The 27564-nt window shown below is 43.8% G+C and overlaps 1 pseudogene; it reads left to right on the top strand.

Annotated features, from left to right (window-relative positions):
* Positions 1 to 2566: 2566 nt before the first annotated feature.
* Positions 2567 to 25576, top strand: LOC148148769 (uncharacterized; annotated as a pseudogene).
* The last annotated feature ends 1988 nt before the right edge of the window (positions 25577 to 27564 follow it).

Genomic DNA, 27564 nt, shown 5'->3' with positions numbered 1-27564 from the left:
CCAGGGAGTTGGGTTCAATTCCACCCTTGGGTGACTGTCTATGTGGAATTTGCACGTTCTCCCCATGTTTGCATGGGCTTTATCCCACAGTGCAAAGATTGGGTGGATTGGCCACGCTAAATTACCCCGTAGGTCCAGAAATATGCAGGCTGTGTGGATTAGCCATGCGAAATGGGGAGTTACGGGGACAGGGGAAGGGGATGTGTCTGGGTAGACTCAATGGGCCCCTATCTGCATTGTAGGAATTCTATAAGTTATCCTAAAAACAGCTTCATTTCATGGTTATTCTGTAACACAACTGTCGACAAGTCTCCAAGAACAATAAGAAGAATCTTTGATGTGGTGGAGCCGGTGTTGGACTGGGGTGGACAAAGTTAAAAATCACACAACACCAGGTTATAGTCCAATAGATTTATTTCGAAACATTGGCTTTCATGAGCAGCACTCCAGAAGCTAGTGCTTCCAAATAAACCTGTTGGACTATAAGCTGATGTTGTATGATTTTCAACAAAGAAGAGTCTTGCACATTTTTCTCAGTAAAACAATCTGAACTTGCCTTTGAATCCTACCAATCAAACCACCCAAGCTCATGTTTGGATGGAATCAGGTCGTCTGCCCTCCCCCGTTTATTTGCCATAAATTTAAAACTACAGACCAGTAATAATATTCTAAACTAAATGATACAGTCCTAAGTCATAATCTTATAAACCTCACAATAGTAACACAAGTCAAATCAAAATACTCTTGTACTTTAACTATTCTACGGCATGGAGTCTTTGTGAGGGCAATGTATACAGATGGAATTATGTTTTAGACTCACCTACACCACACACGCCCTCTAATCCTGCTCCTTTTCCGCAAAGCCATTCATCAAGGACAATTGTTCAGTGTCCTACTTTCAATTTTAGTGCTCCTGTATAGTAGACAGAAAGCAGCTGGAATGTTGCTTTGAGAATATGAAAGTCTACAGGGACCTAAAGTAAGCATTGAAGTTCCTATTCGATATGCAAATCCCTGATGTGACTACTAAACAGGCTTTGCTCCAACTAAAAAGAATGGAGTGGACTGGTCACATGATGTTGGTTTTATATACTTCAGCAGTTCTGTTTAGATGAGATGACAACCTGGGGGTTGCAGTGAGAGAGAGACTCACTGAGATTCTTATAGAGAGAGGAGGAAAACATCTTCAAGGCAGGCATCCTTGCAAGAGGATTCGCAGTAGGGTTAAAATCAACGAGGTAAAAACAAGGACTGCAGATGCTGGAAACCAGAGTCCAGATTAGAGTGGTGTTGGAAAAGCACAGCAGGTCAGGCAGCATCCGAGGAGCAGGAGAATCGATGTTTCGGGCAAAGGCCCTTCATCAGGAGTAAGGCTTTTGCCCGAAACGTTGATTTTTCTGCTCCTCGGATGCTGCCTGACCTGCTGTGCTTTTCCAGCACCACTCTAATCTAGATTCTGGTTTCTGGCATCTGCAGTCCTTGTTTTACCTAGTTCTGTTTAGATGCTGAGACCGTTTTGTGATGCCACAATCTCCTTCACACATTTTTGAAGTTTTGTTTTCTGAGTGTGACATATGCCTACAACATATTATTGAATCCTTACACTGCAGGCACAGACCATTCAGCCCTCTTATGAGCATCCCACTTAGACCAGCCCATATTTGCCATGGTTAACCCATCCAGCCTGCACACCATGGGGCAATTTAGCACGGCCAATGCATCTAACCTGCATATCTTTGGACCATGGAAGGAAACGAGCACCTGGCAGAAACCCACACAGGCAAGGGGAGAACATGTAAAGTCCACACAATCCCCCAAGGCTGGGATTGAATCTGGGTCCCTGATGCTGTGAGGCAGCAGTGCTAACCACTGAGCCACTATGCCATCCTTAGTACCAGTGGCATTTCCCCATCCCTCCATCTGCACTATGCACAATAGATCCACATGGCCCCTCACCCTCAACACCTAAGAAAAACAGGTCACTATCACATCAGGTGCATCATTGTTCTGAGCTCAAGCCATCGTTTGTGTTGTTGCTGTTGTTTTTATTTATATTTCTTAATGCTGCCCCTTTTACCCTGAAAGTGTTGACCCCTTGCTGAGTTATAGTTTCATAGCAACTTTGTAGTATTTCAAGTTAAGTGGCTGCTGTCACCTGGGAACTTGGATTTAAGGGAATCATTGCTTATTTGCTTCATAGCCCAGGATATTGCTCCAGTTCATTGCAATAAAGAGAGGAAGAAGTAGCGACTTTCGCAAGCTCATGACTTCCCAAGGCACTTTACAGCCACTGAAGTGGAAATTGCAGTTTCGTCATGTCGAACATCTGGTAGCATTGGCTGCTGCTTCCCTTTGTGATATGGGCTACACCTTCCAACTAAAAAGCTGGTGAGAAGCTCATTCTGCATCTTAAGGAAAATTAACTCAATCATCCTTCAATCAGACAGGCCACCAAAATATCCTCATCTGGAATTCTGTCTCTGGGAGCAAAAGTTCCTCCTGACTGGATCTGCTGGTCACTCAGAAGCTGCCACCTCATATGCTGGGCAGTGCCACACAAAATGCCATGGCCATTGCTGGAAAAGCCATCCCACAGTTCAGGGATCCAGGAACAAGGTGAGTGCTCAGTGGTGGGTGGGTACTAGGAGTGGTAGCAGAGTTCACAGACAGTGGGAACTCTGATTAATCCCTGCAGCAATCGGCTGACATGCTTAAGAGACCTTTAACTGGACACTCAATAGTACAAGCGATCAAATATTTCTGGACTTATTCACTGGCAGGGAACCATACTATTCAGCCCTGAGTCCATTTTTGTGCTTTCTGTGCTGACACTAAACACCAGTACATTTCATGTTTTTGGGGTGTGATCAAAAATGGTATTCAAAGCAACCAACCAACACTTCATTGGCAAATTGTTTTTTTTTTAAATCTACCCACTATTTTGTGTTACTCTTCTCCTTGAACTTATGAAGAATTGAACTGGAGGCTTTTCTACCCTGTATTGTCCAAGCCCACATTAAAACACACCAAACAATTATGCCATCAATAGTTATATGAATTGTTATGGACCAGACCAGACCCCTTTAAAATATATGAAGAAGGTAGACTCGACCCTAACTTTTTTGCATTTTAAAGGTAAGTCTCAGGTGCTGTGTTCCAGATGCAATTCGATTGATTAAAGTACTCGCTATTAAGCAAAAAACAATTGATTCAAACACAACTTAAAATATAATAAAAATAAGAATTCAGAATAACTTAACTCTATTGGAAAACTTAACAGAATAATATATTCAGTAATTGTTCCTAACTAACTGTTCCAATGTAGTAACATTCCATAAACATACACTTGGCAAAAGGCAAATCCAGCAAACAGATTTTGTCTCACTTGCAATCCAGCAGCCCAGAAAGAGAACCCCCACCTTTTGACTGTGACTTAGAGAAGGAAAAATAGCTTCCATTTCTTCCAGACCCCAACAGCAACTGCTGCTGAAAACTAAAAATTAAAAATCCCTGGTTCTGTGGGTGGGGGCTTGCCCACACCTAATCAGGCTGCTTCTATTGTTCAAACTTTTAAAAACAAAAACCCAAGGCTTCACAAATTATCTAACTTCTAATAGACGACTCAGCACCTGTCCCCTAATCGCGCTCTCTAAAAGAAACAAGGACAAAACACACCTCTTCCAGCCACCGTATTATCACAATATAATCTGAGAATTCTACAATGATTATTACATAGAAGGAGACCATTCAGCCCATCACATTGCTACTGAAAACATATGAGAGCAAGTCAACTAGTTCCACTGTGCCAAATCTTTTTTATCTTCAGTTTCATATCCCATTTTCAATGGTGCAATTAAATCTGCTTCCACAGCTTCTGAGGCGGTGTATTCAAGATCCTAATACCTCACTGTAAAAATAAAACTGTTTTCTATTTACCCTTTGGTCATTTTGCCCAACAAATTCATGTGCCATCCTTTGGTTTTGACCTCTTCAGCAAAGAGACCAGTTTTCCCTATGTACGCTAAGGTTCCATGATTTCACACTCTAAGACAATAAGACCATAAGAATTAGGAACAGGAGTAGACCATTTGCTCTCTGAGCCCTCTCCACCATTCAATAGGGTCATGGCTGATCCAACCTTCCTCAAGTCCATTTTTCTACCTTTTCCCCATAATTTCCCTTACAGATCAAGAATCTAGTTCTCTCAGCCTTAAATATAGACAAGAACTCAACCCTCATGGCTCTCTATGGCAAGGAGTTACAAAGACTCACTTACCCCTCTGAGAGAAACAAAGTCCTCCATATCTCAGTGTTAAAGCTGTACCCTTTTATTCGAGACCATGTCCTCTGGTCCTCAACTCTCTCACGAGCAGAAACATCCTATCCTGTCATGTTTCAATGAGATCACCTCTCATTCTTCTCAATTTCAGTGAGCTCCATCCTGTTGAGCTTTTGTTCATTAGACAATCCCTCCGTACCAGGGATCATCCTAGTGAACCTTTCCTGAACTGCCTACAATGAAACAATGCATGTCCTTAAATAAGGGGACCAAAACTGCTCAGTGTATTCCAGATGTGGTCTCCCAGCACCTTGTACAGTTGCGGTAAGATTTCCCTACTCTTATACTCCAACCCATTTGAAATAACAGCCAACGTTCCATTAGCCTTCCTGATTATCTGCTACACCTGTGTGTGAGCTTTGAGTTTTGTGCAAAGTACCCTCAAGTCCATTTGTGTTGCAGGTTTCTCAGTTTCCATTCATTTAAGTAATATTCTTCCTTCCAAGTGAACAACTTTGCATTCTCCCTCATTATACCTTTTGTCTACTTTTTGTCCACTTTCTTAACCTATCAAGATCTCTCTGGAAACTCTTTGCATCCGTCTCATAAACTGTCTTGCCACCTATTTTGGGTTGTTTCCAAATTTGACGACAGTGCACCTCCCCAGCTTCTCCGATTTATCATAGAACTAAACCTATAATATTATAGATGACATATTTCATCTGACCACAGTTTCTTTTGTATACATATTATTCCTTTGAACTGTAGAAATTTACAGGGCATAAACAGCACTTTTAAAGGAAACAAATGTATTAAATTATGATTCAAATGTTTAAAATCTAAATGATTATTTTCTTAAGTCCAATTTAAATAATTCAAGAACTTATTCTTGCATGTTGAAAAAAAAGGCATTCACAAATTAATTTATTTGAATGTGAATATTGTACTTCCATTTAAATCATATACTAATGATCCGACAGGGAATGTTACAATCACTGGTTACATTATCAATTAATCCTGTTATAATCATATTGGGCAGAGGCCTGGGGAATACTAAAGAGGTGCTAATAATAAGTGAAGTAATGATGTGTGAGAAAAATAATATTTAGAGCCATTTGAAGCCAGGAATGTCTTGAGGTTTCAAGAGTGATGATTTTGCACCATTGAATATTATATTAATTAAAAACAAAGTTGTATCGGTATGAAGTACCTACTTATTAATGCCACAACAGGGTAACAACAACAGATGCAGCAAATTATGGCACTACAAGTGATTTAATGATAATTGCTCAATTATAAATGAAAACTGAATATAAGATTGCACGAAACAGCAACACAGAGATGAGTGGTTTTAGCTTCTTAAGCCTGGTTCCACATACAATTAACTTTTGATTCTGATCTGATTTTTAGTCTTAACTCCACTTCCTTATCTGTCAGCTATTGTCTTTTAATCCCTTGTCAATTAGAAATCGGTCTAACTCATCTGTGAACATATTCAATGACCCAGCCTCCACTTCCCTCTGTGGAAGAGAAGGGCAGTAAATGTATGAGAAAACCACCACATGCATATTGTGCCCCTTCAAGCCAAACACCATCCTGATTTGCAACTGTAATCATTGCTCTTTCACTGTCACAGGATCAAATCCCTGGAACTTCCTAACACCCCACTGGGCATATCTACTCCCTATGGACTGCAGCAGCTAAATAGCATGTCTTGCCATCATTTTCTCAAGAGCAGTTAGAAATGGTTAAATTCTGGCCTTGCTAGCAATGCTCACATTCCACAAAACAAATAAAAAATATGATCTTTCTCTGATCAATACAGATTTGTGAAAACTCTGGATGCCTGCACTGCAATCATGTGACGCTTATATAAAAGCAAAATACTGCAGATGCTAGAAATCTAAAACAAGATGAAGGCCCAAGAAACTCAACTGGCAACATCTGTGGAGAGAGAAAAAGGGAGTTAATGTTTTCAATGACATTTTGAAACTGAAGACGTGGAATGCCACATTGAGACCTTGAGGCTGTAGAGATGGACCAGGTGAAAGTGAGAGAAGGATGGAAATTGGAAGCAAAACTGATGATCTTATTTCCAATTCTGTAAGAGAGCAGAAAGCAGCTCTTCATGAAAACATCTTCAATATTTTGGAGAAATAGTTGTGGCTGAAACAGCCACAAACCTGACAAGTTTTTCCAGCATTCTCTGTGCATGTGATGCTTGCTCTGTGAGCCACCCTCATGTTCATGACCATGTGCTTAACAGTGACATTTGTCATTAACTGCGTGTGATTTTTTTTTTAGGAAATGACTTTTTCCATCCAGTCACCTTGTAAAATAAAGAAACAGGCTGAAACAATGAATTAGGCAGGCACCGAAAAATATAGACACAAAAATATCAGTTCTCTTACCCAAGGCAGAAGTGGGTACTGCAGATGCTGGAGATTAGAGTCAAGATTAGAGTGTTAAAAGTTAAAAATCACACAATACCAGGTTACAGTCCAACAGGTTTAATTGGAAGCACTAGCTTTCGGAGCACTACTCCATCAGGTGGCTGTGGAGGACACAATTGTAAGACACAGAATTTATAGCAAAAGTGTACAGTGTGATGTAACTGAAATTATACATTGAAAAATACCTTGATTGTTTGTTGAGTTTTTCATCTGTTCACTCCAAATCAAGATCAGAGTGGTGCTAGAAAATCACAGCAGGTCAGGCAGCATCCGAGGAGCAGGAAAATCGCCATTTTGGACAAAAGTCCTTCATCAGGGCTACAGAGTCCTCATTTTGTTCTCTAAATTTTTAATTTCTCTCACCATGACCTGTGTGGGCTTAGGGTTTCATTTTGTTTCCTTGGTGAACTTCATTCTTAATTCTTGCCCTGTCAGGTACCTATCTACTATCCTTCTTTGCAGCCCATTGACTCTGTGGCTCTGGTGATCCCATATTTACAGGGTTAGCAGCATTTCTGCTATTTGTAAGCCCATGGTTTCCAACAGTTGACTGCCCATATAAAAGCAATCTTTAGCCTAAAAGATACATCTTTATTCCTTCCTAACTTGTATACACTTTCAGCTTGTTTTCGTGTGGGGATCCAGACTAGGTCTGACCTCTTTAGAATATTTGGAAAAAGAGTAGAGATTACTGACGACTTCTGTGTACTCATTAATGATTTGCAACATCCTTTCCTCTTGATTTGTTGCTGCAGATCGTCATTTTTATTTGTCTGGATTTCACTTGGAGTCCATATCAATTACTCATGTGACCAAAATGTCTGTTATTCTCTTTGTTCTTTCCTGCTTTCAACAATGTGCCCAGAAATATATTATTAACAGCTTATCGAGGTGTGTTAAAGTCCAAAAATTACATTGACTTAAATCTGATATATAGTCTTAAGTGGATGCCATTTAAGCATTACAAATTATTGAAAAACAGGACCAGGAACTCAATCATAAATTCATGCAAAGTAACTGTCAGAAATTCATGACATATTCAGAAGTAATTTGACACAACAGTCCTAGTGTTTGCTATCAGTGCAGCACTCAGACGTTATTAAAGATCATGGTCATTTCTGTAAGATCATTTAAAACTGAGGAAGAATTCAAGAGGTGAGGAGAGATTTTATTTCTTAAAATCTGATTCCAAACTGTCATAAAGGAGTACATGGTCAGTTGGACTGCAGCAGTTTGCAACTAACTAACCAGTTTGCAAGAAATTAGTAATTATTCTAAGGTGGGAGAAAGGTTGCCTGCTTCAGGTTTTAATAGCCATTTGGATTTAAAGACTTGAGGACCGCACCAATGAAGGAGAGCTAATTGGAATGTGCTTTTCTAGCATTGTTCATAGGCCAAGATGAGCTAGGTGCTTGTTCCCAGCCCTTCAGGTAACAATGCCCCCACCCCCATTTTCTTCAGATTTTCTGTAATAGTGCCAAACCCTTTAACTCTAAGCCCCGCTGTGACCTTTACCCTAAGGACTGGTTTATCACAATCTCTAGCCTACCTTTCCTGAAACATCTACAGAAGTGATATCTCCACCGAATGCAAACGCTCCTCTGCCACTCCTTTACAATACTATTTCTTTGATCTCACTTCTTGAGGCTTATTTTTGTAATCTCGCAGAATCATACAGTGGTTACATGGCAGAAGAGGGATCCTTGTTTCCGCATCAACTCTCTGCCATTCATTGAGTCCCATCGAACTGAAATGCTGGGAGGAAGGACATGATTGAATCTTCCTACATCACATCCTCAAGATGTACAATCCTGATCCTGCTGATTTGCTGTGTTAATTTTTTTTATTTTCTTATCTAGCCTTTGGATATTTGGTTTAAATCAGTCTCTTCGGTTTCTTGACCCTTTCACTGAAGGATGCAGCTCCTTTTTATCTACACTATGTGCACATAGATAGAAAGGTTTGAATCAGGAGCTGGAGACGGCCATTCAACCCCTCTATACTGCTTCCTCAATCAGTAAGATGATGGCCAATCTCATTGCAACCTCCAAGCCCTAGTGTCACCTCGCCCTTTCGCCCCCTCGTTTAATAAAAATCTGTCTTAAGTATATTAAAGAGCTCTGCTTCCACCAACATTGTAAAATGAGAGTTCCAAAGATTCACAATCCTCTGGGATCTGTTGCCTTATTCCAGTTTTAAATTAGCGATTTGTAAACAGTGACCCCTGGTTCTAAATCCTTCTATAAGTGGAAACATCCTTTTCACATCTATACTATCAAGGTCCCTCAAGATCGCACATGTTTCACTCAAGTGTCCTCTTACTCTTCAGAATTCAAGTTGCTACAGAAGATAACCCTCCCCATTCTGTGCAACTGTCTAACAAATATAGTCTGAACTGGCTCCAATACATTTAGATCCTTCCTTCCTTCCAGATGCTGTTAGTATGTGCATTCAAGCAGTTATGAGAAATGCTATTAAGTGCTAATTAATAATTAAAGAGACACAGTGGAGTTGGGTCAACTTATTACAATATCCATTGGTAAAAACAATGACTGCAGATGCTGGAAACTAGATTCTGGATTAGTGGTGCTGGAAGAGCACAGCAGTTCAGGCAGCATCCGAGGAGCAGTGCAAACGACGTTTCGGGCAAAAGCCCTTCATCAGGAATAAAGGCAGTGAGCCTGAAGCGTGGAGAGATAAGCTAGAGGAGGGTGGGGTTGGGGAGAAAGTAGCATAGAGTATAATGGGTGAGTGGGGGAGGGGATGAAGGTGATAGGTCAGGGAGGGGAGGGTGGAGTGGATAGGTGGAAAAGGAGATAGGCAGGTAGGACAAGTCCGGACAAGTCATGAGGACAGTGCTGAGCTGGAAGTTTGGAACTAGGGTGAGGTGGGGGAAGGGGAAATGAGGAAACTGTTGAAGTCCACATTGAGGCCTTGGGGTTGAAGTGTTCCGAGGCGGAAGATGAGGCGTTCTTCCTCCAGGCATCTGGTGGTGAGGGAGCGGTGGTGAGGGAGCGGCGGTGAAGGAGGCCCAGGGCCTCCATGTCCTCGGCAGAGTGGGAGGGGGAGTTGAAATGTTGGGCCACGGGGCGGTGTGGATGATTGGTGTGGGTGTCCCGGAGATGTTCCCTAAAGCGCTCTGCTAGGAGGCGCCCAGTCTCCCCAATGTAGAGGAGACCACACCGGGAGCAACGGATACAATAAGTGATATTAGTGGATGTGCAAGTAAAACGTTGATGGATGTGGAAGGCTCCTTTAGGGCCTTGGATAGAGGTGAAGGAGGAGATGTGGGCGCAGGTTTTACAGTTCCTGCGGTGGCAGGGGAAAGTGCCAGGATGGGAGGGTGGGTTGTAGGGGGGTGTGCACCTGACCAGGTAGTCACGGAGGGAACGGTCTTTGCAGAAGGTGGTAAGGGGTGGGGAGGGAAATATATCCCTGGTGGTGGGGTCTGTTTGGACGTGGCGGAAATGTCGGCGGATGATTTGGTTTATGCGAAGCTTGGTAGGGTGGAAGGTGAGCACCAGGGGCGTTCTGTCCTTGTTGCGGTTGGAGGGGTAGGGTCTGAGGGCGGAGGTGTGGGATGTGGACGAGATGCGTTGGAGGGCATCTTCAACCATGTGGGAAGGGAAATTGTGGTCTCTAAAGAAGGAGGCCATCTGGTGTGTTCTGTGGTGGAACTGGTCCTCCTGGGAGCAGATACGGCGGAGGCGGAGGAATTGGGAATACGGGATGGCATTTTTGCAAGAGGTAGGATGGGAAGAGGTGTAATCCAGGTAGCTGTGGGAGTCGGTGGGTTTGTAAAAAATGTCAGTGTCAAGTCGGTCGTTATTAATGGAGATGGAGAGGTCCAGGAAGGGGAGGAAGGTGTCAGAGATGGTCCAGGTAAATTTAAGGTCAGGGTGGAATGTGTTGGTGAAGTTGATGAATTGCTCAACCTCCTCGTGGGAGCACGAGGTGGCGCCACTGCAGTCATCAATATAGTGGAGGAAGAGGTGGGGAGTGGTGCCGGTGTAATTACGGAAGATCAACTGTTCTACATAGCCAACAAAGAGACAGGCATAGCTGGGGCCCATACGTGTGCCCATGGCTACCCCTTTGGTCTGGAGGAAGTGGGAGGACACAAAGGAGAAATTGTTAAGGGTGAGGACCAGTTCGGCCAAACGAATGAGTGTGTCGGTGGAAGGGTACTGTTGGGGACGTCTGGAGAGGAAAAAACGGAGGGCTTGGAGGCCTTGGTCATGGCGGATGGAGGTGTAGAGGGATTGGATATCCATGGTGAAGATGAGGCTTTGGGGGCCGGGGAAACGGAAGTCTTGGAGGAGGTGGAGGGCATGGGTGGTGTCTCGAACGTATGTGGGGATTTCCTGGACTAGGGGGGATAGGACAGTGTCGAGGTAGGTAGGGATGAGTTCAGTGGGGCAGGAGCATGCTGAGACAATGGGTTGGCCAGGGTGGTCAGGCTTGTGGATCTTGGGAAGGAGGTAGAACCGGGCAGTGCGGGGTTCCCGGACTATGAGGTTGGAATCTGTGGGTGGGAGATCTCCTGAGGTGATGAGGTTCTGCATGGTCTGGGAGGTGATGGTTGAGTGATGGGGGATGAGGTCATGGTCGAGGGGGCAGTAGGAAGAGGTGTCCTCAAGTTGGCGTTTGGCTTCAGCGGTGTAGAGGTCAGTGCGCCAGATTACCACTGCGCCCCCTTTATCCGCTGGCTTGATGGTGAGGTTGGGATTGGAGCAGAGGGAGTGGAGGGCAGCGCGTTGTGAGGGTGAGAGGTTGGAGTGGGGGAGGGGGGTAGACAGGTTGAGGTGGTTAATGTCCCGGCGGCGGTTGGAAATGAAGAGGTCGAGGGCAGGTAATAGGCCAGTGCGGGGTGTCCAGGTGGATGCAGTGTGTTGGAGGTGGGCGAAGGGGTCCTCGGAAGGTGGGCGGGAGTCCTGATTGTGAAAGTAAGCTCGGAGGCGACGGAAGAATTGTTCGGCGTCACGGCGTGTATTAAATTCATTGATGCGTGGACGGAGGGGGATGAAAGTGAGTCCTTTGCTGAGGGCTGATTGTTTGTCCTCAGTGAGGGGGAGGTCAGGGGGAATGGTGAAAACCCGGCAGGGCTGGGAGCTGGGATCTGGGATCTGGTGTGGGTGTGGAGCTGGGAGTGTGGGCGGAAACAATATCCATTGGACCAGCAATGACCTTTAACCCAGTGTAAAAATCAAGTAACGTGCTGGAATGCAAGGAATTCAGAGCACAGCTTTTAAAATGTTCTGATTGAAGGCGGTAATCACAGGTTGGTGTGGCAAGAAGTAAGAAAGGAAGTGCTTGAATCAGTGAACTACCTGTCTGTGAGCTCAACTGGTTTTTATTAAGTACAGCAGAACCTGAGACACTAAAATCAGACAGCAGGACACTGTATCATGACAGCTTCCAATCTATGTCAGACTCAAATTGTCACATACAAGTTCGGCCATCACAAAGTAGGTATCAGTTATACCCCATTGCCTTTTTGGTGATTTCTCCTCACTGAGATTCTTAGATGAGCTATGTTGTGTCAATATTACTCTATCTTAAGTGATTCAGTATCCTTAAATGCTGCCTGACACACAATTGCTGCATTCTGTAGTTATCCTGCTTTTGCTCTATGATGAAAGAATGCAAATAGGGAAGGTGCTGGTACATCACTGGATTGTAATCGCAAAGCCCACACTCATGCCCTGGGTGGGAATTTGAATTCACGATTTCTAAATCTGCAATTATAAAGCTAGTCTCAATACCAGTGACCATTAAAACAGCATTGATTGTTGCAAAAACCCCGGGTGGCTCGGTGGCTCAGTGGTTAGCGCTGCTGCCTCACAGCGCCAGGGACCCCTGGGTTTTATTCCAGCCTTGGGTGACTGTTTGTGTGGAGTTTGCACATTCTCCCCGTGTCTGTGTGGGTTTTCTCCAGGTGCTCCAGTTTCCTCCCACAATCCAAAGATTGCAGGTCAGGTGAATTGGCCATGCTAAATTGCCCGTAGTGTTCAGGGATGTATGGGCTAGGGGCATTCATTGAACAGAATTGAATTTATTGTCACGCGTACTGAGGCACAGTGAAAAGCTTTGTCTTGCAAGCAATACAGGCAGATCAGAGTTAAGTAGCATAGGTAAGTAAATAATAGGTAAACAGCAGCAAAAACAAAAGCACAGGTACAGGCAGATATTAGGAGTTTGAGAGTCCATTCAGTATTCGCATAACAGTAAGGTAGAAACTATTGCGAAAGCAGCTGGTGCATGTGTTCAGGTTTCTGTACCTTCTCCCCGATGGTAGAAGTTGTAGAAAAGCATTGCCAGGGTGGGATGGATCTTTGTGGATGCTGGCAATGGATTCTATAGATGGGAGGCAGTCCTTTGTGATTGTCCGGCTGAGTTCACCACTCTCTGTAACTGTCTCCGATCTTGAATGGTATAGTTGCCATACCAGGTACGGATACAGCCAGACAGAATGCTCTCAATGGTACATCTATAAAAGTTGTCAAGGGTATTCTCCATCACACCAAATTTCCTCGGCTGGCTGAGAAAGAAGAGACATTGTTGGGCCTTTGTAACCAGTATGTCCACATGAAGCGTTCAAGAAAGCTTGTTGTGGATGACCACTCCCAGGAGCTTGACACTCTCCACTCATTCCATCCCTGTGTTGTGAATGTGTAGGGGGGCATGAGTAACATCCCGCCAAAAGTCAATAATGAGTTCCTTAGTTTTGCCAGCATTGAGAGCTAGGTTGTTCTCAGTGCACCATTTTTCCAGGTCTTCCACCTCCCGTCTGTAGTCTGTTTTGTCGCCATCTGAGATTTGACTGACTATGGTGGTCTCATCAGCGAACTTGTAAATGGCATTAGTCTGGTATTTGGTGATGCAGTCATGGGTCTCCATTGAGTACAGTAGGGGGCTGAGTACGCACCCCTGTGGGTTCCAGTGTTGAGTGTTAGAGAGATGAAATATAAGGTAAATGATTGCTATATAAAGAACTTACCTCGACGCCAACGGTCTTTTCGCAGCAGAGAGCGGCGGGAGCTGGGCAGAAGTTCAGTCGGAGCGCAAAGCCGGTCGGGAAGGTAAGTGATTGCTATTAGAGTGGGTGTGTTCTAAACCCCAGGTCCTACAAAGTAGGGTCTCCCTCCCTCCCTCCTCCTCTAACCTTAATTAAGAGTCCACAGACATGTCACAAAAAGAGGGTCTAAGGAAGTTTAGATCGAAGAGTGAGGCTTCAGCTCAGGAATCTTTGACAAGGAGGTTGAGTGAAGTGATTACACCACAGTTGAAGAGGGTGAAGACATGACTGCCAGCTGGTTCAGTGCGCGACGTGCTTGATGTGGGAGGTCAGCGACTCTGGTGTGTCTGGCTCGTATATGTGTGGAAAATGTGTGCACATTCAGCAATTGACCGAGCATATTGCAGCGTTGGCGAAAGAACTCGAAGACCTTAGGCTCATCCGAGAGAACGAGATCTTTCTGGACAAGACCTTCAGCGATGTTATTACACCAATCATGCCAGAAGAGAGCAGAAGATGAGGAAGGCGGAGAGGAGACAGGTGCAAGAGACCCCGGGAGAAATACCTGTCAGGAACAAGTTGAAGCTTTTGGAAACAGAGACTGGTGACACTGCCAGTTCGCAAGGCGGCCAAGTTTGGCAATCAAAAGTTGCCGCAGAGGCAGAGCGGAAGAGTCAGACATCGCACAGAGCCGTGGTAATAGGGGACTCCATTGTGAGAGGAACTGACTGGTGTTTTTGTGGCAGCAGACGGGATTTAAGTATGCTGTGTTGCCTTCCTGGTGCTAGAGTGAAAGACATCGCGGACAGAGTGCAGGAAATCCTCAAGGATGAGGGTGAAGAGCCAGAGGTGGTGGTACATGTCGGCACAAATGATGTCGGGAAGAAGAGGAGGAACATACTACAGCGAGACTTCGGAGAACTAGGAAGAAGGCTGAAAAGCAGGACGTCCAAGGTGGTTATCTCCGGTTTGCTTCCAGTTCCTCGGGCTAGTGTGGCCAGAAACAGGGAGATAATGGACTTGAACGTGTGGTTCAAGGAAGCAAGGATTTCTTGGATCACTGGGGTATATTTTGTGGTAAGCATAAATTCTACAAGAGAGACGGCTTGTACCTTAATAGGTTAGGGACCAGCATTCTGGCAGGCAGGTTTTCTACTGCAAAGCCGCTACATTTAAGCTAAGTAGCGGGGGGAGGGGACAAGCTGGATGTTTAAAAAGGAAATTGAAGGGAAAGTTAGAATAAGAGAAGTCAAGAAAGACAACTGTATCAATGAGGCAGAAAACTCGGAAAGGTATCATGCTGTAAGGTTGAGTGAAATAAGGGTTGATGGGAAGGGTGAGAGCAGTAACAAATTAAAAATACTATACATGAATGCACGAAGCATTAGACATAAGATGGATGAGCTTGAGGCTCTTTTGGAAATTGGCAGATACGATATTGTGGGATAACTGAGACGTGGCTTCAAGTGGACAGGGCCTGGGAAATGAATAGTTGGTCCAGCAGGCTAAGATAAAAGATAGGGAGGAGGGACTTGGGGGAAGTCGGAAATGTGATAGGTGGAAAGAGGTCAAGGTGAGGGTGATAGGTCAGACTGGGGTGGGGGCGGAGAGGTCGGGAAGAAGATTGCAGGTTAGGAAGGCGGTGCTGAATTTGATGGATTTGACTGAGACAGGCTGGGGGGAGGGGAAATGAGGAAACTGGTGAAATCCGAGTTCATCCCTTGTGGTTGGAGGGTTCCCACCCCAGTCTGACCTATCACCCTCACCTTGACTTCTTTCCACCTATCACATTTCCGACGCCCCTCCCCCAAGTCCCTCCTCCCTATCTTTTATCTTAGCCTGCTGGACCAACTTTCCTCATTCCTGAAGAAGGGCTAATGCCCGAAACGTCGATTCTCCTGTTCCCTAGATGCTGCCTGACCTGCTGCGCTTTTCCAGCAACACATTTCCATCTCTGATCTCCAGCATCTGCAGACCTCACTTTCTCCTGGGAAATGAATATTCAAGGCTACATGTGCTATCGTAAGGACAGACCGACGGGCAGAGGGGGTGGGGTGGCCTTGTTGGTAAGGGACGATATGGAGCTATGAGGGAGGAGCTGGCCAAAGTTCAATGGTGCAATACCTTAGCAGGGATGACCGTGGAGGATATTTCTGTGTATAATGCAGAAGTTGCAGGATCAGTTCATTCCTAAAAGGAAGAAAGATCCCAGGAGGAGGCATGGGCGGCCGTGGCTGACGAGGGAAGTAAAGAAACATATAAAGTTAAAAGAGAAAAAGTATAACATAGCTAAGATAAGTGGGAAAACTGAGGACTAGGATGCTTTTAAAGAGCAACAGAGGATTACTAAGAAGGAAATACGCAGAGGAAAAATGAGGTACGAAGGTAAACTGGCCAAGAATATTAAGGAGGATAGTAAAAGCTTTTTAAGTATGTGCAAGGCAAAAAAACGGTTAGGACAAAAATTGGGCCCTTGAAGATAGAAACAGGGGAATATATTACTAGGAACAAAGAAATGGCAGAGGAATTAAATGGGTACTTCAGATCTGTGTTCACTGGGGAAGATGCAAGCAATCTCCCTGAGGTAACAGTGGCTGAAGGACCTGAACTTAAAGGAATTTATATTTGCCAGGATTTGGTGTTGGAGAGACTGTTAGGTCTGAAGGTTGATAAGTCTCCGGGACCTGATGGTCTGCATCCCAGGGTACTGAAGGAGGTGGCTCGGGAAATCGTGGATGCATTGGTGATTATTTTCCAGAGTTCAATAGATTCGGGGTCGGTTCCTAAGGATTGGAGGGTGGCTAATGTTATACCACTTTTTAAGAAAGGTGGGAGAGAGAAAGCAGGAAATTATAGACCAGTTAGTCTGACCTCAGTGGTGGGAAAGATGCTGGAGTCTATTATAAAGGATGAAATTACTGCACATCTGGATAGTAGTAACAGGATAGGACAGAGTCAGCATGGATTTATGAAGGGGAAATCATGCTTGACTAGTCTTCTTGAATTTTTTGAGGATGTAACTCTGAAGTTGGACGAGGGAGATCCAGTAGATGTAGTATACTTGGACTTTCAGAAAGCTTTTGATAAAGTCCCACACAGGAGGTTAGTGAGTAAAATTAGGGCGCATGGTATTGGGGGCAAAATACTAGATTGGATTGAAAATTGGTTGGCTAATAGGAAACAAAGGGTAGTGATAAACGACTCCATTTCGGAATGGCAGGCAGTGACCAGTAGGGTACCACAGGGATCCGTGCTGGGACTGCCTGCCATTCTGAAATGGAGTCGTTTATCACTTTTTACAATATATGTTAATGATATAGAAGATGGTATCAGCAATAACATTAGCAAATTTGCTGATGATACAAAGCTGGGTGGCAGGGTGAAATGTGATGAGGATGTTAGGAGATTACAGGGTGACCTGGACAAGTTCGGTGAGTGGGCAGATGCATGGCAGATGCAGTTTAATGTGGATAAATGTATGGTTATCCACTTTGGTGGCAAGAACAGGAAGGCACACTAATACCTCAATGGAATCAATTTATGTAAAGGGGCAGTACAGAGAGATCTGGGTGTTCTTGTACACAGTCAATGAAGGTAAGCATGCAGGTACAGCAGGTAGTGAAGAAGGCTAATAGCATGCTGGCCTTCATAACAAGAGGAATTGAGTATAGAAGCAAAGAGGTGCTTCTGCAGCTGTACGGGGCCCTGGTGAGACCACACCTGGAGTAGTGTGTGCAGTTCTGGTCTCCAAATTTGAGAAAAGACATTCTGGCTATTGAGAGACTGCAGCGTAGATTCATGAGGTCAATTCCTGGAATGGGGGGATTACCTTACACTAAGAGACTGAAGCAACTGGGCTTGTATACCCTTGAGTTTCGAAGACTGAGAGGGGATCTGATTGAGACGTATACGATTATGAAAGGATTGGACACTCTGGCAGTAGGAAACATATTTCCACTGATGGGTAAGTGCCGAACCAGAGGACACAGCTTAAAAATATGGGGTAGACCATTTAGGACAGAGATGAGGAGAAACTTCTTGACCCAGAGAGTGGTGGCTGTGTGGAATGCTCTGCCTCAGAGGGCAGTGGAGGCCCAGTCTCTGGATTCATTTAAGAAAGAGTTGGATAGAGCTCTCAAAGATAGTGGAATCAAGGGTTATGGAGATAAGGCAGGAACAGGATACTGATTAGGAATGATCAGCCATGATTATATTGAATGGCGGTGCTGGCTCAAAAGGCTGAATGGCCTACTCCTGCACCTATTGTCTATTGTCTATTGTCTATATTGTCCCCAATTTTCACTGATTGTGGCCTATGGGTCAGGAAACTGAGGATCCAGTTGCAGAGAATGGGGCTTAGTCCAAGATCACTAAGTTTAGTTATCAGTTTCGAGGGGATAATAGTGATGAAGGCTGAACTGAGTAGGATTCTTGCATAATTGTTCTTGATGTCAAGATATTCTAGGGAGGAGTGAAGGGCAAGTGATATGGCATCTGAAGGTCCGATAGGCAAATTGGAGTGGATCAAGAGTAATGGGGAGGCTGGAGTTGACCAATGCTATGATCAGCCTTTCAAAGCACTTCATGATCACCCAAGTTAGGCCACTGGGAGTTGTCATTGAGACATGCTGCATGAGCCTTCTTAGGCACAGGGATGATGTTGGCCTCTTGAAACAGGCAGGGACAGTGGCCTGCTGCAGGGAGAGGTTGAAGATGTCCGAGAAGACCTCTGCCAGTTGATCTGCGCATGCTCTGAGTGCACGGCCTGGTACTCCATCTGGTCCCATTGCTTTCCTTAGATTCATACAAAGGAAAACTGATCTGACCTCTGACGCAGTGAGCTGCTGGGATAGGTTCGAAAGGTCTTATCAGAATTGATTTTGCCTTTCCGCTGAAATTCTGCTCAAAGCGAGCATAGAAGGCGTTGAGATGATCTGGGAGGAATGTGTCATCGTCTGCTATCTCACACAGTCTCTTTTTAGAACTTATGATGTCATTCAGTCCTTGCCAGGTGTCTGGGTCTCTAGTTTGGATCGGTATTGGTCCTTGGCTGTCTTAAATGGCTCTGCGAAGGTCATACTTGGCTTCCTTAGTCAGGAGTAATAGGGTAGAGGAATGGGTCTGGGTGAGTTACTCTTCAGAGGGTCGACATGGACTTGTTGGGCTGAAGACTGTTTCCACACTGCAGGGATTCTAAGATTCTACATCCTTTAAAAGGAAAGAAACCCGACGTCTGCACAATTGTGGTTGTTTATTAACTGCCCCCTGAAATGGCCTTGCAAGCCGTACAGTTCGAGGGCAAATAGAGAAGCGAAACATACGGGTGATGCTAACATCCCATGGAAGAAGATAGAATGGAATATCATGCTCTGAGGTGGATCTGGGGGAACTGTGATGGAAGGATTCCATGTCCCCGGAAACAGTCAGAAGTTCAGGTCTGCGTAAAATAACGATGCAAAATGTCAATCTTAGCTGCAGAATTTGCCGTTGAAGCTCTCCACATCTTTCAAGGCAGACCATTGATTTCTACCCAGTCTCTGGCAGTCCTAACAGCAGATACATCAAACAATTCCCTTTGGAATTTAACCGTAATGCATTGAGTGCAAAATGAATTCAGCTCATACGTAGGAAGGTCAGCAAGTGAAAGGACAATTCTTGACTCTGCTTTAAGGAATGAAGCTGAGCAGATTTAATTTATTTATTGTCACGTGTAGTCTGTTACAAAGTGCAGTGAAAAGTGTAGGGAATAGTGTTGCCATTCTCTGGCGCCATCTTAAAACACTAATTATACAGCCAGAAAAATAAATAAATAAATAAATAAATAAATAAATAAAGTTCTACTTTACAGTTCTTCCTGTTAAGTGCTCAGCCACGGCTCTGGAGCAGCCAGCCAAGATTCCCCTCGCCACACCACCGGAACAAGACTTGCCATTCCCCAGCGCCATCTCACCACCACTGACACTGCTGCCACCATGAGTCCTTATTGCACACCACGTTAAACCATCGCTGCCAATACCACCAGGTCCCACACTGGCCCACACTTGATTCTGTCATTGCTGCTGGCAAAAGTCTGCACTGGGCCTACCTCACCGATTCAGCTGCTGCCAATGCCCCAGGGTCTCGTACCAGGGTGGAAGAAGTACCGAAAGAGCAATTCCAATGGTCGTGACCATAATTCAGTCAGATGTAGAGTACCTGTGGGAAAGAATGAAGATAGATCACGAATAAACGTTTCAGCCTGGAGAAAGAACCAATTTACAAAAGGTGCAACGTGATTTGGCAAAGGTAGTCTGGAAACATTTACTTGAATATAAGCGGTTGTCCAACTCATGGGAGACATTTCAAAGAAAGAGTGGACGAGGATTAGAAAAATATATTCCAACAAAGAAAAAGGGTGGGACTCCCGAATTGAGACACTCTCCCACCTCTAACCCCAGAGGTCTAAGAGCCAACATGTGGGATATGACAGATTAAAAGCTTATGTCATTTGCCAAAAACCCACCACTACAGAAATCCTAGAGCAAAGAACGTGAGGGTGAACATAAGAAGAATATTACAAAAGATAAATGAGGGTCTTAAAAATTTTTGGAAAGCATATACAAGGAATCAAATAATGTTTTATAAATACTTAAAGAGCAAGGGAATAACTAGGAAAGAATTTAGACAAGTAGTGAATAAAAATGTTACCAGGGTGTGTAGATGTAAAAGAATTCTAATTAATAGTTTGAGGATTTAGAGGATTCTAGTTGATACTTTGGTTAGAATTTTCTCTCCCCCATACAATTTGAGTAATGGCAAGAAAGATGGAAAGACGAAGGGGAGAGAAAAGCCTCAACATATCACCAGACCTGCTCTTGGACCTGGTTCCAGGGTCAAGGATGCCACAAAGCAGGGTCTGGACATTCTCATAAGGGTAGCTGGACAGCCAAACGTCATGGTCGCTCTATGGACTACAAACTAGTGGAAAGGATATAGAGGAGCAAGTCAGCAGATAAATTGGGGTCAGTGTAGCTAGGTCAGCACAGACTCAATGGACTGAAAGATCTCTACTGTGCTGTATGACTCTATAACTTTTTGGATTAGAGTGGTGCTAGAAAAGCACAGCAATTCAGGCAGCATCCGAGGAGCAGGAAAATCAATGTTTCGGGCAAAAGCCCTTCATCAGGAATCGAAGGGCTTTTGCCCGAAACATCGATTTTCTTGCTCCTCGCATGCTGCCTGAACTGCTGTGCTTTTCCAGCACCACTCTAATCTAGAATCTGGTTTGTTTTTACCTCCTTGTTTTTACCTCTATAACTTTTTGACTCTATGTATTCAAGGCAATCCTCAAGTGAAGGCTTGAAATATAGTCTCATACAAAGTCTCGTGTCAAGGCAATAGCGCTTCCAATAGCAAAACAAAAAGCCAGAAGTAATAACAGATGTAAGTGACAAAGTCAAGGTGAAATGGCAGAAAGTTACATTTTGTTTTGGAAAGACTGCTAAACCATTGCCAGAATTGATCATTTGAGAGCCGGTGAAGGTACAAATGTTCAAATCTCTCAACAAAAGTTCACCCAAACTGCAGTTGTCATTTTGATTGTACGTTGTGGAAGTGAATAACTAGTTATACCACTGCAACTGCATATGCTGAAGTTCAACTCAAGATGCTGTTCCTTATATCAGGCAGTGACCAGGAAGCTATAAATTCATCAGCCACACAGGTCCACAGATTACCCATCATACCCAGGGGCCCACAACAACCCAACAATGGAAATAGAACAACACCAATTACAAATGATGTGGGAGCAACATTTTCCAGTGAAAGACCATCACTCAGATGAAAAGCCCACAATGACATGCATGCATATCATTAAGAGACCACACACTTTACCGACAATGTGTGCAATAATATGCAGAGACTGATGAAAATAATGAACTGCTTATGCATATGAACATTAATATATATTACCTAACTTGTGTAACACATAATGCACATAATAATACATGTAATTAATTTTTGTCTAGGATGATGTTTGGGTTGAAATGCTATCATGTCCAAATGTCCTTCCTGGTTTGCCATAGTCATGTGATCTCCACTATGAGGCTCACAATGCTCAGTCAATAATAAAGAAACCATTCTGACCAAAATAATGCCTGTTGTGCTCAGAGCAAGGACTGTTTCTGGCTTTTATATTTGAAGTGTATTGACCTGGACACTAGTCTGTGTGGCTTGAAACAATTGTGTATCTATCCAGCAATTATCATGGTATTTAAAACATTGATTAATTCATGATTGGAGACATCTATTTTATAAATATACTTTTATCTGCCCCTAGGAACTGCCCCCAAAAATAAAGGTAGCCAAAGAGTTGCTTTTCACAATCTACTGTGCAGATGGTCAGATAATAACAAGACAATTACTGTTTGAAGCCCAGCCTGAGGATTAGTTTCACAAAAGGAGGTATTAAATGGTCAAAGATGAGAGCTATGCCATTAGCATAATTAAAGTTAACAGAAGTGATATATCACAAGCTCTAATAAGGTGCAGAGATGATACTGTGCAGACTTCTAATTATCTCTCATTTCCTGTTATATCAAGTGGCTGCATTTAGCTTCGTAGGTAATTCTCTCAGCTCACAGCTTATCAAGATGGCTGAGTGATCTAAGGTTCCAGACTCAACAAGTGTTAGTCCTTACCTGGCTCGAGCCTGGTGAATTCTGGTCTCTTTCTCGGGGAAATGTGTTCACCTCCCACTCCTGACATTCTTCTTTATGGGTCCTCTTGTGGCATTGAGATTGTGGTCCTTACAAGAGACCCAGGTCCAAGTCTTACCTGCTCTGCAGGTCTGTAATAACTTCTCTGAACAGGTTGTTTAAGCAAAAAGGTTAATTTTTTAAAAATAGTCTCACCGCTGTGTGAGCAGGTTGTGAGCTCATGCCCTATTGTATTAGATATGTGTATAATACAGACTGACATTCCAGTGGAGTGCAACAGAATTCTCAGATACTGGGCTGAAAATTTGATGGTTTGGCTGTTATAATTTGTGATTTATTCATCTCAGTCCTGGTGGAGACAGCAAGTAAATTTAGTGTCACCTTCTTATTTCTCCATGTCTAGCTGCAGCCCATTTACGCTCAGTGACTCAATATGCATAGATCCTGACCAATTCTCCAGTCTGTGTAGTACCAATATTAGAGCTGTGGCTCTAAATGCCAAATTAAGTGTTTGTGCTTCCTCATCACTAGTACAGGTTTCTCCCTCTCTCTCTCCTGGTTTTCACATGCAGTCAGCCAGCGGCATGGGTGATTAAACATATGTTAAATGAGGTTAATAATGCATTAGCTTTGTGTGTTGACAGAAATGGCAATCTGACGGAGGAAATAGTCACAACAGCTGTGCATATTTTCTCCACTGATTTTCTGTCATTTTGCGTCTTTGCTTATTCCTTTCTGGAGTTCAATCCCACAAACATCTGCTGCCTTGAGTAGTCCCATTCAAGTTGCCTTTGTAGAAGTTTATTGTCAGGATCAATGGCTGTTTAATAAGAAGGAAGATTTAACTCGGCATCACCTGACAACCGCATTGCTGCTATCCAAGCAATGGATGTGGAAAACCATTTGGGAATAGGAAAAGCCATAATTTTTTTGTGAATAGGGAGGTTTGGAGGCTCTGTCCAGCCTCAGTGAAACCAATGAACTCAGAGTGTAACTGGCATATATTTCCTGAAGTATGTGGCCCTAAGAGTCCTAGGCTGCAGGATGGAGTGTCACTAATTGTGACTTTGTGAGGCCATTCATTTTGACATGGTCTTTTGGACACCAAAGGCCTGTTACAGCAATACCCCAATCTGCATTCCATTCAACGTCAGGGTGTTTATTTATCCAGCTTGCTCATGGAGGCTTCACACAAGTGCTGATTTGCTGCCACCAGCCCCAAAAACTGTGACATTCCTTTTGCCATGTATTCTTCAGCTGTTTTCCTACATAGACCATCTCCTTTGTTTCTGCTGAGCATTCTCTATGCTGCATTTATACCGGCACATCAGGGACTTCCAACATTTTCAGGCCAACCTCTGTGTGCTCTTATCCTTACCGCTGTTGGAGATACTGATTCAAGTTCAGGCACAAATCAGTGCTGCTAACCCTCATGTTTCTCTCCCATGTGGGCATATGTATCACTTCTCCTGTTTCCATAATCCCTCCTCCCGATTTCATAGCCCTGCAAATTTTTGAGACATTGGTGTTTCTCTCATTCTGACCCCTTCAGCGTTCCTCATTTTAATTGCTCTGCCATTGGTGGTCATGCCTTCAACTGTGTAGCGCCAAGGGCATAGGAATTCCCCTGCTAAGCCTGACTTTCCTCATTTAGGCGTTCCTTATTATCTACCTCCTTCACTTAGAATCATCTTGTGTGGCTTGCTGCCAAGTTTTGCATCCTTTGAAGTTCCTTGGGTGTTTTATGGTGCTAAAAGTATTATGTAACTATAACATTTTATAGCTAAGACACACAACCATGATTGGCTATGCATTTATTCTCAAATATGCGCTTCTAGGGAACAAACAGAAGACGAAATCCTAATTCAGTTTTAACTCCTTAACTCAGAGATTCTGATAGGAGTCTGAGCAATGTGAACTATGGCAACATTTAGGGCAGATTTGGGCAAGGTTGGCGGTGTGAGAGAGAATGAGAGAAGATGTTACAAGCAGTACTGAGAGTGGTAGAGCATGAACCTTAGTGAGAGATGAGTGAAGAAGCAGAGATACAGTGAGTGTGAGGTGGCAGAGAGAAGTATGGTACTTACCCTGGTGGGGTGGAGAGGGTTACTGACCATCTTATGACAGTACTGGGCATTCCTCTGGAGGTGGGAGGCAACCTGAAACTAGGCTGGTAGGGCTAGTGGGCATAACCTCCTCTCCCACTGCTCTAGGAAGACGTCTCCTCTTTTTTGCATCAGCTCCGTGGACCAAAAACTCCATGTCCCTCCTGGAAAATCGCAGTCTCATCTTCCATTCCCATCTTCCCCATCTTGGACATGTTCAGAATCTGTCCTTGAGCAAACCAGGAGCACCCCCACCCCTTCCCCTCCACCCTCCCTTCCACACCCCACCCCACCCCCACCTCCTAGACCCATAGTCTCACTACCTGGAAGACCAACGTACAGATTAGCTAAGGAGCTACACGAAAGACTAAAACACTTAATAGAAGACTCACGCCATTCCATTCACTCCACCCAAGAATTTGTGAACACCAAAGAAGCCAAGATAGAACAGGATGAAATAATGATCTCCTTTGATGTAACAGCCCTGTTCACATCCATCAACATCAACCTGGCCAAGGAAACACTGACTACAATATTAGAAGAACCAAAGACACATACACCAAGCACCATCAACATCATTAGCAAGGACATTGTCAAGCTAGTGGACCTATGCCTTACCACCCACTTCACTTTCAATAACAAAACCTACAGACAAACCAACGGAACACCCATGGGATCTCCGATATCAAGATTCTTAACAGAGACTCAAACAAACAGCTCTGCCAACCATTCAACTCAAACTTTGGGTCCACTACGTGAATGCCACCTTTGTCATCATGAAACAAAACAAATTAGAGGAAACCTTCAAGACCATCAATAATACCCTCACTGGCATAAAATTCACTAAAGAGGAGGGAAACAACAACAAACTGCCATTCCTAGATGTCACAGTAGAGCAAACAGCCAATGGGGAACTTCAAACCAGCAGCTGCAGGAAAATAACACGTATGGACTAAATATTGAACTACAGAAGCAATCACCGCAACACCCACAAATGAAGCTGCATTTGTTCATTATTTCAATGAGCCACCACACACTGCAGCACAAAGAAACTATGAAGAGCAGATGAAAATCACATATACAGCGTATTCAAAAAGAATGGGTATCCAATGAATACAGTCCACTGATTTCTCAGCAACAAACCCAAACAAGCAGACAAAACTCGTCCAGAAACCCTAGCCACTCTCCCCTACATTGAAGATATCTCAGAAATGACTGCCAGACCACTCAGACCTCTTGGCATCATGGTAGCCTACAAACCCACCAACACACTAAAACAACAGCTAATGAACTTGAAAGACCCTATACAGACAACAAGCAAAACTAATGCCATTTACAAAATACCTTGCAAGAACTGTAACAAACACTATATTGGACAAACAGGCTGAAAGCTAGCCACCAGGATACATGAACATCAACTAGCCAGAAAAGACATGACCTTCTCTCACTAGTATCCTTAGATACAGATGAAGAAGGACATCACTTCAACTGGGACAACACAGCCAAACAGAGACATGCACAAGAATTCCTAGAAGCATGGTATTCCAACCAGAACTCTATCAACAAATACATTGACTTGGACCCCATTTACCTCTATGTGAGAAAAAGAACAGGAAATGACATCACCACAGGAAATGACATCACCAACCCAAAGAACCCTAAACACATAAATAGAAAACAGGTCACTAACACCAGTGCTTAGCTCAGCAAGCAAACTTACATCCACACCTTCAGAATATTTGTGGGCGGCATGGTGGCACAGTGGTTAGCACTGCTGCCTCACAGCGCCTGAGACCCGGGTTCAATTCCCGCCTCAGGCGACTGACTGTGTGGAGTTTGCACGTTCTCCCCGTGTCTGCATGGGTTTCCTCCGGGTGCTCCGGTTTCCTCCCACAGTCCAAAGATGTGCAGGGTCAGGGGAATTGGCCATGCTAAATTGCCCGTAGTGTTAGGTAAGGGGTAAATGTAGGGGTATGGGTTTCGCTTCGGCGGGTCGGTGTGGACTTGTTGGGCCGAAGGGCCTGTTTCCACACTGTAATGTAATCTAATCTAATATTGAGGCAGGTATCTAGTGGCTTTTCTAAATATTACACGGGTACCAGGGATGCTGGATATCTAGTGAACAGTAATTTGTTCCAGGAATGGTGTGTGGTAAGATAGGAATATAATCAGATGCCATGAAGGTGGGGTAGTAGTTAATAAGGTGTGTTTGGTAAGATTCAGTGAGAATTCTTAGTGGCTGAATGGCAAAAATCCCTTCAAAAAGCTCAATGTAATTCTAACTTAGTCAAGACAGATTCAGTCAGTGAGCCTTATTGTCTACTGCTGCCCTGTTTGAAAACATGCAGGATGGTGCATTTAGCAACCAAACTGGCAAAGAAGCTGCCATATAGCAGTTTCAATGAGGTTTGTTAACTTCACACAGATTATAAATTGAAACTGAATTATTCACATCATGCTAGTATAGACAGAGTGACAGACAGAAAGAGAATGATGCATGTAGAGAAAAGAGATGTGTTCCAGTGACCAGCAAAGAAGAGGTGAAAAAAACAATTCTTTCTCCATTCATGAGGAATAACAACCTTTCAAAGCTAACTTGTACTTAAATGACTTCCAGATCATTTGTAGTAATGGAGCGTTTAACATTGTACCAAAATTTAGATGCCAGGGACCAATGCTTCTCCAAATGCACATTAGAAATAAGTAAAAGACTGACTCATCAAATTACCATAATGTTGTTCAATTATCATTATGCAGCTTTTCTATGTGGCATTGATGAGATTAGAATAGCTTGGCAAATTGCAGCTTGCATTACCAAGCATTTTGCTAACTGTTCACTAATCACAGAACAAATTACAGAACAAAGAATGCAAGATGTGCATTTTAAAGGTGGAGCATTAATACCAAGTGACAAATAAACCGTAGTAGCAGTAACCTAACACATTGCCCAAATGTGATTGTTCCTGAACGTGCTTTTACAAACTTCATTTTAATTTTGAAGCAATACAAAGTG

The sequence above is a fragment of the Chiloscyllium plagiosum genome, unplaced genomic scaffold (genome assembly GCF_037043375.1).
Source record: "Chiloscyllium plagiosum isolate Xiang-an unplaced genomic scaffold, Cpla_swu_hap1 HiC_scaffold_11, whole genome shotgun sequence".
NCBI classification, from domain to species: domain Eukaryota; kingdom Metazoa; phylum Chordata; class Chondrichthyes; order Orectolobiformes; family Hemiscylliidae; genus Chiloscyllium; species Chiloscyllium plagiosum.
This window is presented reverse-complemented; position numbering and strand designations above follow the sequence as displayed.